Below are 16730 nucleotides of genomic sequence, written 5' to 3'. Positions count from 1 at the left end.
TGTTTGCATAATAGGCACTCACTTGTGTTATCAGGTCGTTTTGAGCTGTGCTTGATTTGACCTTCAGTTTTCAGTGACAAATATTTAGACTGCCACATTAATACATGTATACAGTATAGTTTTATACTGGGTTTCTCATATATAGGGTTTGAAAAAAAGTGATTTTAAGCAAAGCACTGGTGCCATTCCATAGAGGGCATAGATGTTTGTCTGCATCAAAGAGAAATACAATAGTAGAATCAATCTTTCTCAAATGCATTGCTCTAGCTGCACTGCTGTATATCATAGTATACTCTCTTAACTCTTAATGTACATTTCTATATACATATTTTAATAATTCAGCTTGCATAAGTTTAAGTGCTCCTGTGGCCTTAGATGGAGGCCTTTGTGTGTGATAATTAGGTCAGGCAATTATCTGGACAACCATGCAAGCTTTATGCTTTGTCTTTTTGATCCATCAAGGCCCATCTGGTGCATTAAGTTATAGACGTTGGACTACTCCTTTATGTGGTGTATGAAAGAGCTGAGCGAGAGAATAAGAGCGAGATGTGCTCTCTGTGAGGTGTGGGATTTCAGAATAGACCACAGGACACTTCAAAATAACTCTCAGGCTGGTCAGCAAAAGATAAAGACAGGCTAAAGGTCCCTGGGGCCAAAAACAGGTCGAACTGGTTATTTGACACACAGTCGCCATTATGTTGAGTAAAGTGTTACGATAATTAAGTTACTGTATTGCAAAAATGTGTGTGTCATGTTTCATTTTAGTGTTGGGGTTAACTTAGAAAATAGAGCTGAGTTGACGGCAAGCAGTTCTAGTGTTGGGAAGTGCTGTGCTGTTTTTCATGTCACCGCTTACACTCAAACAAAGTGAGGCAAAAATCAAATATGCTTTTGTAGAATGTCCTCTCATGAAGACTAGTGTTTGTGTTGTTCATTTGGACAGTTCGTGTGAATCAATAAATTCAAAAATAACTATCCACCAAATCATGTGATTCATGCACACAAGTACCTGCAGTACATAACATATTAAGGTGATGTTGCTGTTAATTACTGTGTTTTCAACTTTGTTATAGACATTCTAGTGTTTAGTATAGTTTCATTTAGTGAAAATGTATCTATTCAAGTTTAATGCTGACACATTTATTGACTCCTTGTTGTTTTTGTGCCTTATAAAATACTCTGTTTGTAAAAGTAAATAAATGATCACGATAGTTTATTTCTTATGTTAAATGTAACTGTGACCATATATTTTCACAATTATATTTTCGCAATTATACATTTACTCTGTATTTAAGTCTAAATTTAAAGTACTTTAGGATTTTTTATTCAACTCCAGAGGCAAATGTTGTACATTTTATGAAAAACTGACATTTTAGACATCATGGATATTCAATTTTGGTTTAGATATTACATATTGGTTAAAAAATATGAACATTATATAATAAAAACACTAAAAATGTGGTCTTATTATGATGTATTATTATATTGTATGGTTTGATTTGAGGATGTGAGTTAATTTCTTTTATTCTTCCCTCTTTCTAAAAGCATTTCAGCAACAAGGCAGCCGTCGATTGAGTCAGTCCTGCAAACCTGTTGGTAGACAACGCAGTGGACAGTAGAAATATGCACTCATCCCAGATGATGCCCCACTGGCAGAGGCCTTAGGGTCTCCATGGAGCCCATCCAGGTCCTGAAGCACCACGAGGGTCTCCCTGCACAGCTCAATAAAATTGTACATACAGTACAAGTGGTTTCTTCTAATCTATTTTCTGTACTGTTCATTAAAATTTGTATGTTGTTTTTCCTGATGTTAAAAGTAAGTTATGTTGTAAATAGTTGTAAAAAGTACTTTAAGTAATGTATAGAACAATTTATTTTATTTTATTTCATTACACAGCAGGACATGCCTACAAAATACTCCAGAAATCATATTTCTGGATCCTTAAGTTTGGTTAAAACATTTGGAGACATATATTGCATGACAGAAAAAAACAACAACAAAAAAGCCATTGTGACGCAATCGGCCTTCAAAGGTTGCAGCCTCTGAATTGGGATGCAGCTACAGTTTCAACTTCCAGAATTATTGGTTTAAGTCATGTTGGAATGATTCATTTTCCAGTTGAGTGCACATGAATGGAACCAAGTCAAAATTACCGTGATGAAACGTGTTACTTTTTTAAGCCCCAACTTTCTAGTTTGTCAATTTAAAAGCAAAAAATGTGGATAGATTTGTGCAATTTAACTGCATTTCCCATGTAGGTGATCACACATGAATAATAACAGCAAAAAGTATCAATAAAGCATCAAATACAAAAATGTATTTCAAACACAAATATTTTTTTTTTTTTATATCATGGCCATGAATTAACAATTAGTTCCCACGACTTTTTACTCACAACATGTTTTACAAATTTGTTTTAAGTAAATCATGCGCAAGATAAATAAATTTGTTCCCTCGAATGTCTAAATCATGGCCACGTTGTAATAATTAATTCCCTTGTTTTGGTTCAATTAAAGTGAGGGAACAAAATAGTTTTTTAGAATTAGAATTGTATTTTTTTTTATTCACTTTCTTTTTGTTTCTTTTTTAATTTTTTTACACTCAACTCAACTCAATTATATTTATATAGCACCATTAAAAACAACAATTGTTGACCAAGATGCTGTACATTACATCAAATACAATCAACATTTATCTCCATGTTTACAACACAGAACAGACCAGGCCAGACACAGCACAAATCAGTTACAATTAAAAGCCAAAGAAAAAAGATTTGCTTTCATGCAGTGTAGAGGCGGTTCTAATAAAACACAATCTTCTGTTGCATTAGTGCTAAAAGGGGAGAGGGGAACATGAGAGGTAAAAAATTCCACCAAAATGCCTTGAATGCAGATCATTTCACAACTGCAGTTTATGAACACATACTTAGGAAGTTCCCATCACTGCCTTAATGTTACATAAATGACAACAATTCTGTCATTGCTGAAATAAGTATGTTGTTTCCTGTGCGGTGGCTGTGACCTACACATACAGAATGCAACATCTGCTCGAAGTTTAATTTTAGCCTGCAGTGACTGCAGTATTGATTTCCTCTGTGTGCACAACGCCTCTCCGAGTACGAGTACAGGTCTTGGATCCGTTTTTGTCTTTCATGTCCTAATTAGAGCAATTTCAGAAACATGGATTTCTGATAATCATCAGAGCACAACATCTCATTTTGAATAGGAAAATTGTCATCCTTTTTAAGCTTATATTAGGACTTATACCTTCAAAGTTTGTTGTTTCTTGGCTAAAATAGCTAGACAATAAGGACATATTATGTTCCTTGAAGAAGGGATAATTTCCTTTGATCCAATTAAGAACTATTGAGGGAGCTGACATTATGAGAAACAGCCTCCAATAGTCTATTAGGTTCAGCAGTTACACAAGCCACTTCGGACTAGAACAGTCAATGCAAACTCTCTGATTGGACAAATGAATTGATGTTCTGCTTTGTTGTCAATTCGTTTACTGTTGATCCGTTTACTCATGTCTCTTGAGGTCAACGCTAGGGCAACGCATTGTAAATATTTACTCCATATCTGATGATTGTCTTCTGTAATTGGGTTGGACAGATGTTTACAGGAAGTAAGCTTTGAAGCTTAGCATTGAAAAATGCAGCCAAGGAGGCCTGAAAGTAGAACATAGACTTAATGAAACAACAAACTGTCATGATTACACTGTTCAACTTGACTCTGAAATAAAACTCTTACTTAATAAGATCTAGAAGAAAGTGAAACAAACAGATATTAAATAGGATGAGAGAAACCTCGTAAGCTCGTAGCACACTGCAAGGCTCAAGCTCAACACATTTTGGTGTGCAAGTCTGTGATTAAATAAATGTGTTAACAGTCAAGCTCTCTTCTCTGTTTTTATATTTTATTTGAAAATATAACTTTTCAGATCAGCTTTAAAATAGGACATTTATTTTTATTATATATTCTTATACATTTATCATGTTAGCCCCTAGAGTGCACTGCACACTTCTGAGACTGACTAGTCACAAACACGATCATTTGTTGTTCAACTTGTTTGAAATCAGGCCGATAAGTTGTCAGGTTAGTCAGCAATATGCAACAGCCAATGAAACTGAGCTGCTGAGGGTTGAAATTGAGGGTTTTGAAGTTCTTTTGTTCATGTTTTAAATTATGGAGGTATCGTTTCCTGTCTGTTGATTCCCGTTGCTCTTGTTTATTTCTTCCATGCGTGTCTCATTAATTAGTCTCGTTAAACCCGTTATCCTCATGTATTTCAAATCCTCTTGTTTGCTTTGTTCTTTGCCTGGTCTTGTCTGGATGTATGCTGGGGAGTCTGTGTATGTTGCATTTGGACTTAAATTCTCACAGCCTCCTTCTCCTTTAAGGCCCTAAAATATGACTAGTGAGAACAGGGATCTTCTTTCTCCATCAGGGAAACTGATCCATAGAAGATTATACTGAACAGTTTTATTCTCTGAGCAATTACTTGCTTCATCTATACTGTTTTGGTCTTTGTGATCGTATCAAATGGTGTCTTCTGGGTGGCAGGTTTTCTTGTTTCTGTGTTGCAATGTGACTGCACTGAGGCAAGTCTCTCATCTTATTTAGTCGGGTACAGAATAGGCTGTGGTACATCCCTCTTTTACATGGAATAAATATTTAGTTGTCTTTCAGAGCATCAAGAACCCTAGAATGGCATGAAATGTTTTGTATTATGTTTGTGCATTCATATTTTTATACCTGTTTCTTTGTTTCTTGTACATGAACTTGAAAATTGCAGTAGGATCTCACAGCCACCTGCTCCTTGAGTCCAATATTACTGATCCCTAACCATTAACAGCCCCTGATCTCAAAGGAAAATAACAGGCCACATGCAACAGCAGCCCTAAAATCCCATTCACTATCTGGCAAAATCACTGAAGGCTTTGCTTCAGAATTCATTTGTATCTGAAAAGTCACCAGAAGGCTTCATTAGGCAGTAGGATGTTTTATTTTATTAAAACAGACATAGTTAAACAAAATATATGCGGCAGAAATACTGGAGAAAAGTCGGAGGCTGTCGGCACTGACCTGCTATACAAAACTTTGGATCTCATTGCTGTGTTTTATATACAGTCAAGATCAGTTTCCTTTTTTTAAAACATATTTATATAAGTCAGCTTTAAAACAGGACAATTTATTAACATTTTAAAGGAGACATATCATGCTTTTCAGTCGTTCCTTTTTACATATAAATCATACATTTGTGGTCTATATAAAGCGGAACTGCAATGCTTGGGTCTGAATTCCTCATTATTATAGCTCCACAGGCCCCTTTTCTACCCCTTTTCTGATGTGCGTCTGAGATCAACTCGTTTTGGTGCGGTCTCTTTAAATGCAATTGAGACAATTCATACCCGCCCCCTCTCCAGGTTGCAGAGGTGATAGAGCTGGTAAGTCCCGCCCCTTCCGCTAACCCCACTGGACCTCTAGGTTAAAAAATAGTCAATGCAAGTGAATGGGAGAAAATAATTATTTTCTGGTCCCGTTTGAATTGTGCCATAATTGTGAACATGTTGTCTGTGAATAATTTTTCGTGTAAAGAATGCTACAATTTAGCGGGTAGAAGTTTGATACGGTTAGACTTTGTGTTAGAGCACTTTGTGGACTACAACTCTTCACTGCTTTCGACGCGTTTGAAACGTCACCAGCACTCGCACACGGACACTAGCTCACGGATCCCGCTAAACATGGCTGTGTCTTTGGTGCACTTCACCGCCTTCTTTCAGGGAGAGGACAAAATCGTTGAGGTTGGCGAAAACCACGGGTAAGTCAACTTTATGGGGTGACGTCACATAGGCGACATGTAGTCTTTCTCGTTATGTCTTTTCCACAACTGCTAGCCGAAGAATCATACCATAAACTGTCAAACTCGTAACATGAAAAATTATATAAAACATTCACAGACAAAATTATGTTCACATTCATGGCACAATTCAAACGGGACCAGAAAATAATTATTTTCTCCCATTCACTTGCATTGACGATTTTTCAACCAAGAGGTCCAGTGGGGTTAGCGGATGGGCGGGACTTACCAGCTCTATACTCGGTTCAACTCCACCCCGTTCGGCCATTTTTGTAGTTTGATAGCAGAGATACGATTATCTACCGGCACAGAAACTTTTTATTCACACGTTATTAACAAAATGTCAACAACGGAAGACTTGTCCATCCAGCCTTACATGTTCGAGTCGGAGCCGGAGCGAGATAAAAATGAAGACGACGAACCTGCAGAACAACGTCTTCATATGGATGTATCGCAATTTACTGTATTTACACATGAAACTTTGGTCTTCCGACCTTTTACCACCGTGTCGATTTATTTTGATTAATATGTGCGAGGGAGAGAGAGCAAGACAGCGCCTAGTTTGGAGCCTAATTCTGCATCCTTTAGCTTGGACTACAAAATTGCAGCGAGAAATAAAAATGGCGGATTGCTCGAAGTGTTGGGCCGGAAGTCAATTTCCTTATTTGGCAGTTCCGCTGCAAATACTGTGACGTAATAGTTCAAAAAACGTAATAGAGAATAGAAAAATCAGAACAGGTTGAAAAATATGACCAAAACAGAATATAAAGATATCAACGAAGCACCTGAAGAGAATAATTTCAACTTTTCTGTACTTCTAAACACTCCAAATATACAACAAAATGCATTTAAGGGCTAAAAAAGTGGATTTAGCATGATATGTTCCCTTTTAGCTAATTCAATTTATTCTTTTATTTTAAACGAACTAATTCAGGTTTTTACTTTTTTATTTTAATTTTTTTAAACCTTTTCACGTGTACAGCACTTTAAGCTGCAATCTTGTATTGATAGGTGATCTATAAATGAAGAAGTTTCTTATTTATTTTTCACTGTTGTTCCACTCATCTGAGAGATGAAGAGGTCATCTGGGCATTTAGCCATGATTGCCTTGTGGTCTTTAATGGAACTGTGGTTCATTTTCTTGGTTTTGAAATGCTCAGGTCAGTGTTACTTTTAAAACTCTGGAGACGCTAATTGTGCCACAAATACACACAAACTCTTATAGGCATACATTTGTGATGATTGTGGTTTTTATATTGGCATCATTTATTGTAAAGCAGAATAAATCAAGATCACTTTGTCATTATGCCCATTACCGTTACTGTGTGTGTGTGTGCGTTCGTGCGTGTGTTCGTGCGTGTGTGTGTGTGTGCAATGCTATCATAATGATGTTTGGTATATGTCGTAAAATGTGTGCATGTGAGTGACAGTGATGTGTGGAGTGTTAACAGCACTTTGTGTGCGTGTGTGTCTGGATTTAAGAGGATGTTATTAGTGCTAGACTGAGGGTATTTCTTTCAGAAACCTGGTTCTGATTCTCAGTAATTCAACACAGACAAACTGGTCTACTGTACAGGGGAAGCTTTTACTCTTTCAAACTTTTGAAGATCTTATAAACATACAAATGTCACTCATGTGTCATATGTTTCTCTCTATGCCTCTGTCTTGTTATAATATCCAGTGATCCACATCACAGGTTATGGTTACGGCATATTTTTCTTTTATCTGAAAACTAAATGTAGACTTTTAAAGGAAGATCTTTTCAGTCTCCCATAAAGAGTATATGGTGCTTGAAAGTTATATTAATAATGATCTAATTATATTTATTGCTATTTTTAATCTTTCCTTTTTACCATTATAGTTTTCTCAATTGTTAAGACACGTTTGTCAAAACACCATTTATGCAGAACATAAACATACTGTAGCAAACTTAAAAAGTTTCCTGAATCAGAAAAAGACTAGAACATTATGCAATCTCCTACTCATCATTCTCCATCTTTTCTTCTTCCACCTCGATCTCAATCACTGCCTCTTTTTTCATTTCTATCTCATCTAACTCTTTCGCTTCCAACTTTAGCTCTTCTTCAACATTGCTTTCTTCAGGCTGACATTCTCTGAATTGTTTGAATCCATTCATAACTCATGAGCATATGGTGTAAAATGCTGAATTTGTTTTGAAAACAGAAAAAAAGGTTTAACATTGCAAGTTTTCTGTAACACTGGAAAAGTGTATATAGTTTTAAGAATCTGTGTTTCTTGTGGCAATTGGCGTTATGGTTCCGAATGTTTGGCTAATAGGAATATCAGAGTGAAAGCAACTGAGGACAACTGTAATATTATAATAATCATGATTATAAAGGAAATAAAATTTTATTTGTATGCAAAAATGTCAAAAAATATATAAAAAAATCTTTAAGTATCTTTTAGCAGCAGACAGTTGCACACGTAAGAGCTCTCCATCTCTCTCTGCCTCTTTTTCTCGCTCTCCCTCTCTGTAATAATTCAATAATGTCCTGCTCTTGTTATCATCAGCTCGCAGAAGGAAGGGATGGTAAATTACCTAAATGTTTATGAGCAAGCTGTAGGTTAATGATTAGTTAGCACAATACACTATGAAGATTACAGTGAGGTTTGGGTGGAAGGCTGACCTAAGGTGAATAGATGCTTATCTTGTGGCTTAGCTTTGGCAGATGTCTTATTCAATAGCTTTCAAAAATATGCAAACACAATTTTATTAAGGTGGAACAGAACGGTTTGGTGAGGCTGTAAGGTACGATCTTTAAGGAAACCAACTGTTCTGATCTTTGATTAATCATCTAAAATATTAAATGTTTTAGAGTTATGTTTTAAGTAATACAGTTTCTATTGATGGCTGTCTTAAGGCCCGTACACACCGGGACGAATATCGGCGCGCGTTATTCGCCAGCGTTTTTCAACGCGTTTTTTGTGTTCACACCCAAGCGATTTTCGCTGACGATGAGCCGAGTGAACATGCAAATTCATTCCCTGACATTAGATGGCGCTTAATACCACTCCATAACAGTTCTCTTTTATCAAGATTTTTGTAGTCGCTGTCGCGTTTGTCATATAGTTCTTTATGTTCCGACACCAACGAGACCAGCAGCTCTACAATCATCTTGCCTTGCATCTTCCTCGTCTTATTTCTTCCTGGCAGTGTTTAGACGCTACTCGGCATATATCTTCTTCGCCGTTACGTATGTGTGCTCGGCAAGACCGTTTTGTGTTTGAGCGCCCCCAAGTTGTGTTTAACTGTAACTTCAGAAGCTCCAGACACGTGAGCAAAAGCGCCAATCTCATTGGTTGGATAGTTTTTGAGCGGCGCGTCAAACCAAAAAAACGAACCCGAGGCGTTTTTAAAAAAATGACGCTTTTACGCGTGGCGTTTTTCGCGTCGGTGTGCACACTCACATTGGCGCCCTTTGTTTAGTCACGAGGCGTTAAACGTCGGCGAATATCGCGCGCAAAATTCTTCCCGGTGTGAACAGGCCTTTAGAATGCGTTGCTACAGGCTGTAGTGTGATTCTAAATAATATTCACTCAATCCTCAATATTAGCCTATATATTGTTCAATTTGTGTGTGTGCTATGTGTTTAGTGTAGCAGTGTTTGATTAGATTCTCTTTGTACAGAGAGAGCTAATTGGATGCCATTGCCTGCAGTCAAGTCAAGTCACCGTTATGACCTCAAAACTTTTTTACCATGGTGCAACTAATACATTTTGATGTTTGCATCACATATCCAGTTCCATCTGTATGGCTTTTCTGATGCAGCTCACCTGGTACACTGATGCGGAGTGCTTGGGTGCATTTGGAAGTCTAGTCAGGTCCGAATCTTCAAGACTGTGTAACCCTGTAGGCATTTTTGAGGAAAAGTTGTTATACCACATTTTTAGAAAGTTCAATGTCTCCTGAATAAGGATCCACCGTATAACATTGAAATAAGGGTCCCATTTTCTTGTAATTGTTATTGAAACAATAGGTGCATTATTCACAGCCGAAACACTGCAGGTGGATAGGGTAAAATTTTTAAGTTGTAGATATCACCATAAAACCTTTCCAGTTTTTCACTTACATAGAGACAGACATTTTTTGTATTACAAGTTTTTTGAAATGTCATGTTTACATATGCAAATGAGGCATACCAGTATATATATATATATATATATATATATATATATATACAGTATATATAATTCGAGGGGCAGGCATACCAGTACGCGGTTCTCCCTTTCGGGCTAGCCCTGTCTCCTCGCGTCTTCACAAAGGTTGTCGAGGCAGCCCTTGTTCCTCTCGACGACTGGCTGATCCTAGCTCACTCTCGAGACAAGGTTTGCGAACACAGGGACCTAGTGCTCTGGCACCTAATTTGTCTGGGCCTTCGGGTCAAGTGGGAGAAGAGCAAACTCTGCTCCGTGCAGAGGATCTCTTTTCTCGGTATGGAAATCGACTCGGTCGCCATGTGCGCGGAGCTTCAGGCGAGCGCACGCGCGCAGTCAATGCTAACTTGCCTTCGTCAGTTCGAGGGCAAGAGTGCGGTTCCACTGAAACTATTTCAGAGGCTCCTGGGGCATATGGCATCTACAGCCGCAGTAACGTCGCTCGGTTTGCTTCATATGAGACCGCTTCAGCTTTGGCTTCGCGATCAAGTCCCGAGGTGGGCATGGCAACACGGCACGCTCCGAGTCCCAGTGACTTCGACCTGCCGTCAGACCTTCACCCCGTGGACAAACCTCAGTTTTCTATGGGCTGGAGTGCCCATAGAACGAGTTTCCTGGCATGTTGTTGTATCAACAGATGCCTCCACAATGGGCTAGGGCACCATGTGCAATGGACATGCTGCCGCGGGCTCCTGGACAAGACCCCAGCGCCTTTGGCATGTCAATTGCCTCGAGTTGCAGGCTGTACGTCTTGCCCTGCACCGCTTCTGTGCGTTGCTCAGGGGTCAGCACGTATTAGTCCGATCAGACAATACCGCCACAGTAGCGTACATCAACCGACAAGGTGGTCTGCGCTCCGCCGTATGTCGCAACTCGCCCGCCACCTCCTCATATGGAGTCAGAAGCATCTGAGGTCGCTTCGAGCCATTTATATCCCAGGAGACCTGAACCGTGCAGCTGATCTGTCTCGGTTTCAGCCTCTCGCTGGAGAATGGAGACTCCATCCCCAGTCGGTTCAGCTGATTTGGGATCAGTTCGGGGACGCACAGGTAGATCTGTTTGCCTCCCACGACTCGTCCCACTGCGACCTGTTTTATTCTCTGACCAAGGGCACGCTCGGCACGGATGCACTCGCACACAGCTGGCCGCGAGGCCTCCGCAAGTATGCGTTTCCCCCAGTGAGCCTTCTTGCGCAGACTTTGCGCAAGATCAGGGAGGACGAGGAGCAGGTAATTTTGGTTGCCCCGTATTGGCACAACCGCACCTGGTTTCAAGAACTAATACTCCTCGCGACAGCACCTCCCTGGCCAATTCCTCTGAGAAAGAACCTGCTTTCTCAGGGACGGGGCACCCTATGGCACCCTCGTCCCGATCTTTGAAACCTCCACGTGTGGCTCCTGGAAGGTACGAGGCAGGTTTGAGTACCCTACCACCAGCGGTGGTGGCTACCATCACTTCCGCTAGAGCATCGTCCACGAGACATGCCTATGCGTTGAAGTGGAACCTCTTCGTCAACTGGTGTTCTTCTAAACTTCAAGAACCCACGAAAGGCCCGATCAGTGTCGTGCTTTCCTTCCTGCAAGAAGGGTTGGATCGAAGGTTGTCTCCCTGCACCCTGAAAGTGTATGGTGCCGCCATTGCCACACATCATGATGCAGTTGATGGTAAGTCCATTGGAAAGCACGACCTGATCATCAGTTTCCTGAGAGGAGCGAGGAGACTGAATCCTCCTCGCCCTCCTCTTGTTCCCTCTTGGGACCTCTCAGTGGTTTTAACTGCTCTGCAGAGTGCTCCCTTTGAGCCTCTGCAATCAGTGGAGCTTAAGTTCCTGTCAATGAAGACAGTGCTCCTGGTTGTATTGGCCTCCATCAAGAGGGTAGGGGACCTGCAGGCATTTTCGGTTGATGAAACGTGCCTGGAATTTGGACCGGCTAACTCTTACGTGATCCTGAGACCCCGGCCTGGATATGTGCCCAAGGTTCCCACCACACACTTTCGAGACCAGGTGGTGAACCTGCAAGCGCTGCCCTTGGAGGAGGCAGACCCAGCCTTGGCACTGCTCTGTCCAGTACGCGCCCTCCATGCTTACGTAGACAGAACACATTGTTTCAGGACTTCAGACCAGCTCTTTGTCTGCCATGGTGGGAAGCTGAAGGGAAAGGCTCTCTCCAAGCAAAGGTTGTCTCACTGGATAGTGGACGCCATTGCTTTGGCTTACCAGCAGCAAGGTCGACCATGCCCCCTTGGTGTGACGGCCCACTCCACCCGGAGTGTGGCATCCTCTTGGGCTCTAGCGCATGGCGCCTCGCTAACAGACATCTGTAGAGCTGCAGGCTGGGCGACACCTAACACAGCCTCTGGGCGACCCCCACGTGTGTAGTGCACTGTAAGCCTCTCTGAGCATGTGTCTTTCCCTCGGCAAGCCACCTTGCCACCCCTGGGTTTGAAATATTCCACCTGCGGCTGGACACCCCAGTGATTCTCAATATGCAGCCCCCTGGGGTCATGTGTATTCCAAGTCCCCCCCCTTCGGGCTGGGCATAATTGCATATTTCCACTGATATATGCTTCCCAGTGTACCTTGGTACCTTGGCATAATTCCAGCAGCCATTAAAAACTGTCCCTTCCATGTTAATGTTGTTTTTTCATTGTTTACATGTTTAAATATTCTGAGAATGCATAGTTTAGTTCTAATGTTTAATGTTTAAACTGCAATAAATGCATTAAAACGTTTTCATTTTATTTTTTTGGCAGCCATTTTGTTTTTATTGTTTATGCCAAAACAGTGATGTTTACAACTTGTTATATGGCAGAAATGGATTCAGCACCTAAAAATCATATAGAAACAACACTTGAAGTACTTTTCCTCAAAAATGCCTACTGCATCTTATCCAGGGCTATTTATCTATTTTGGGACTCGACTAGTCTGTTTGAAAGAGAAATGAGCAAGAAGCAAAGTAATATCGTTTTGCAAAAATCATATGTTTTCCAGATCACCTAAGAGCTTCCATTTAAGATATGAAATAAAAGCTGCCTTTGTGCAGCAGAAAGCAATGCAACTTGCTAGGTTGCAGGGTCATTTAAAATACACAGAGATTAGCACATTTTACTGCAGTACATGGGCTACTTGTAACTGTATATAGAGCTAAGAACATCACCTCTTGGCTGCCCTGTCAAGCCTTGTTAACATATTAACAGTTCATTAACTTTCTCGCTTCGTTAACGTAGTTCATAAATGCATGGGTTTGGTCCACAGTTGAAGGGCAGGTCTGACGTTATGTCCAGCTGGGGCTCTTTAGTTTCACAGGCCTGTGTTGTAGGAGTAGTCCAGGGGGGATCACGGGAGGACTTGCTAAGCTCCAGTAACATGTTAGCAAAACAGCAGCTGAAAATAGATGAGACCTGTAACTCTCACAGACAGATGTGAGGATACCAAGCCAAAGGGGAAACGTCTCACATTAAACTGACTGAGAGGTGGGAGAGAGAGATAACAAGAAGGGGGGTTTAAAATCAGTGGATGGAGTCAAGAGAGAAACATAATATAAAGAGATAGAGAGATAAAATCAAAGGAAAGCAGAAGTGTGGCAACCAAACATAGCAAGTTGGAAATAGCAAACATGTTCATACAGATTACTTTTCATCCTCTTGCTCTTTCTCACGCTTTGCCTTGTATGTCAGACCCCCACCCAGACTCGCGCCAATTGATAACCTCATTAGGGAATTAATGTGACACACTCTGCGTGAAGTTTTGAAACTTTTCCTCACTTATAGATCTGTTGGACATGTCCCACATTTCCCTGTCCTATACATCTTCCTTACTTTTTCCTCCCTTCTGTCTCTACTACCCCCATTCACTGTATACTGTATATAATGCATGTTTTCCAAAAAAAAAAAAGGAAAACACTGTAGTGTGTGTATATATATATATACATATATATATATATATATATATACATATATATATATACATATACATATATATATATCACTGTCACTGGTGATTGTTGTTTGAACCTTTCTGGATCCACCATCAAATTGATGCGTTTAATCATATCAAGTGCTGTGAGAAAAGGCTATAAATCTCCACCTCTAACATCCTCACACACAATATAGCCTACTAGCCGAGACTCCTTCTTTATGTGGACAGATGTGATGTAATGACGCAAAGACATGCTCCAATTTCCCACGAAAATCCACCAGTACTACTGGAATTAAAAACATTATTACAGGCTTACCGTTTTGAATCGAGCTAAGGCAAGCAGATAGTTTTGAACACTGGCTGGTTATGTACTTGCTCAAAAATTTATTTTGGTTAAAGTTACGGACTGCAGCTTTAAAGTACACACTCAAAATAGTCGGATCTATGTATTTATTCACAAGAAAATTCTCGCCACTGACAACATATATTAGATCTCATTAAATGACAAATTAAACCCAATGTACTATTTAAATAATTTCATTATTAAATTTAATCATTTCTCCCTCTAGTCACATGTTTGACTCATACATGTTAACTCCTCAATTAAGCAATTAGGTTATTATACCTGTATAAGCAAGATTATACAGGTATGAGTTCACTTGATCTGTTTACAGTATTTGAATGGGTCTTCTTGTGTCCAATATATTCTTTTCCCACCATATTTCATTTCCTACCACCTGTCTTTCCTTAGAGTCTTTCTCTCACACTCAAGCACTGCACATGTGGTTTGCAGATTGTGTGAACCATCACAAAATACAGTTATGGAGCATCTAACTGTACCTTTTGACCTTTCCCTCATTTAAAAGCCAAGTGCTAATGTACTGGGTAAACAACCTTTTTCAATAATAATGAAAAACCCAACTTGAAATGACAAACCAAACTGTGATTGGTCACTTTGCATTTTGGTCAGATCATAATCAAACCATAAACCGAAAAAAAAAAGGAAAAAAACATAGCATTGAATGCAATTTAAGTTGTTTTGGATCAAAGTGTTTGCCAAATGCATAAAAGAAAAAGTAAAGTTGGTTGTTGCCTTGGCAGTTCTTGGCCAGAATAAGCAGTAATGTTGACCAGACTTTATAAAGTCCAAAGGTTTGAAAGATCTAAAGGTTCTGAGAGCTTTACCGAAGAGCACAAGATGTTTTCTCTTTATCTGAAGCTCCAAGTTGAACTTTGGTGTTTTACCTGTAAGAAATACCTATTTTGTCTTATCTGTCAAATGATGTTTAGGTTGAATGTATGCGGTCAAACTGGTTGAACTAGTTTGTATTTACGCTGGCTGTTTTAAAATGTTTTTTTAAAGTGTAATTATAAAGAGTGGACTGACTTGGATTCAACATTAAAGTTAACCTAAACTAAACTGCTGTTACCTTTCTTTATTACACAACTTGTTAATGAGACAACATCTTGTGAAATCGCTGCTGTACAGATTGTCTTTTTCCGAACAATACAAGCTTGTTGAGGTTTGAGTGTGATTCTCGGCTATAGGCAGACTTCTGTAGGAAACATATGCGTGTTTAATTAGCAGCAGACTGAACTGAACTGAGCAGGGCTGCTTTTTAGAGTCTCGGAGAAAAGGCCTTTGACTATGATGTTTCATTAAAGCTATAATGTGTTCCATTATCATAATGCATTCTGAGTTCCAGTTAACACTTTATATTAAGGTTTAATCTGTTAACATTAGGCATTGCAGTAGGTATCATGAACTAACAAATATTTTTAAACCATTTATTAATTTAGGCTAATATTAAAGTTTTAACAATGCTGTATGTCTTAAACATTAACTAATTAAAGGATAAAAAATTGTGTAAGGGAATACAGAAAAAAATAAACAAGAAAGGTTAAAAAAAGGCTTTAGGTTAATTGTTGTTATAAAGTGATCAATTTGATATTTTAAAATATTTTATGATAATATTTTATTTTTAACATGCTCACATTCACTCATATTCATATGTCGAAAACACAAAAGTTTCTTGTCTCTTCACACTGAGTAATGAATTATATCAATCGTGCAAATGATATAGCATATTTGGCAAGGTTTGCATCACTGGATATTTCTGTCAGTCGTTGAACATTTCTATCGTAAAACAGTTGTCAAATATTAAATGTTTAGCTGCTTACATCTTACCATGCACTCTTTTACTGTTAAAACTAACATTAATTAACAGTTATCATGGGGGAATGTCTATAGTGGTTACAGCCCTGGTTAATGTTAATTTATACAACTTGAAATGTTAAAATTGTATTAGTATATGGAGAAATTAGCATTGATTTAGATTAATAAATGATTTCATGATTCCTAATGCATTAACAAATTTAACCTACTATAAAGTGTTGCAAAAAAACACCATTTTCAGGGTAGATCAGGGTAGTTTGCTTCAGAAATTAGCCCCTGCTGGTAGATGTTGTAACCATTATTGTGGCAAAAAAAAAAAAAAAAAAAAAGTATTTGCTTTGTTGTTTTGAGAGAGAAAAATATCAAAGAATAGCATGTTGGAGCCATATTGTTGTGTTGGCACCATGGACTGTGTCATAGTTTCCTATTTCCCCCTTTCTCTACTGAATAATTTCCTGTCTCTTTTCACTGTCCTGTTATATAAAGCATTAAAAAGCCCTTAAATAAAATATTGTGAGAGGAGATGAATGGAAATAAACTAAAATACCAGCATGAATCTGTAAAACATACAATCAGGTTTTGTTCGTGAATCTGAT

Source organism: Scardinius erythrophthalmus (genome assembly GCF_964197995.2).
Source record: "Scardinius erythrophthalmus genome assembly, chromosome: 1".
NCBI lineage: Eukaryota > Metazoa > Chordata > Actinopteri > Cypriniformes > Leuciscidae > Scardinius > Scardinius erythrophthalmus.
The sequence above is the reverse complement of the archived record's forward strand: the minus strand, read 5'-3'. Positions refer to the sequence as shown.